Source organism: Lipotes vexillifer, unplaced genomic scaffold, assembly GCF_000442215.2.
Source record: "Lipotes vexillifer unplaced genomic scaffold, Lipotes_vexillifer_v1.1 scaffold135, whole genome shotgun sequence".
In the NCBI taxonomy this organism is placed as follows: domain Eukaryota; kingdom Metazoa; phylum Chordata; class Mammalia; order Artiodactyla; family Lipotidae; genus Lipotes; species Lipotes vexillifer.
In genome coordinates, this window is record NW_006774574.1 from 1,371,046 (window position 1) to 1,372,014 (window position 969).

A 969-nucleotide genomic window follows, 5' to 3' on the forward strand; every position below is an offset into this window, starting at 1 on the left:
ATTTGTAAATCCTTCCTCTCATCTTATTTAGTAATTGTTAAGCTATTTGAAAAACGGTATCATCATATCAATAGAAAAAGCTAGAAGGAAATACATTTCCTGTGGGGAAGGAGTCTCTAAACTTGAAAGAAATGGCAGTAATCACAGAGAGAACCGTTGATGGCTTTGTGTCTTGAAAAATTTGAAACTTCTAGGATTTCTGGGTATAAGGTGTCTTGAATATGTATATTATATATATATATAATTTATGTATACTACATGTAAAAAAAATTCTTTCTAGATTTCTACTGTAATGTCCAAAGAAAAAAATAAATATCAAGCACATTGTATTAATGTTAGAAATACTGTATTCAAAGAACATGAAAACACTAATTCAAAAAGTTACATGCACCCCTATGTCATCACAGCACATGGAAGCAACCTAAGTGCCCATCAACAAATAAATGGATAAAGAAGATGTGGTACAAATACACAATGGAATACTGGTTAGCCATAAAAAAAGATGAAGTCTTGCCATTTGCAACAACATGGATGGACCTTGAGGGTATTATGCTTAGTGAAATAAAAATCAGATGGAGAAAGACAAATATCATATGATTTCACTCATATGTGTTATATCACAAACAGAATTAATGAACAAACCAAACCAAACAAAAACAAACACATAGATACAGAGAACAGAATAGTGGTTTCCAGAGGGAAAGGGGTGAGTGGAGGGTGAAATGGATAAAGGGAGTCAACTGTATGGTGACAGATGGAAACCAAAGTTTTGGTAGTGAGTACACTGCAGTGTATATAGAAGTAGAAATACAGTGTTGTAAGCCTGAAACTTATATGATGTTATAAACCAATGTTACCTCGACAAAAAAAATAAAATAACTAAAAATGCTAGAAATACTGGAAAGGTGAAAACTATATGCTGGAACTTTGAGGAATGTTTGTAAGAAAGGGATGGAACTGAAAGAAAGG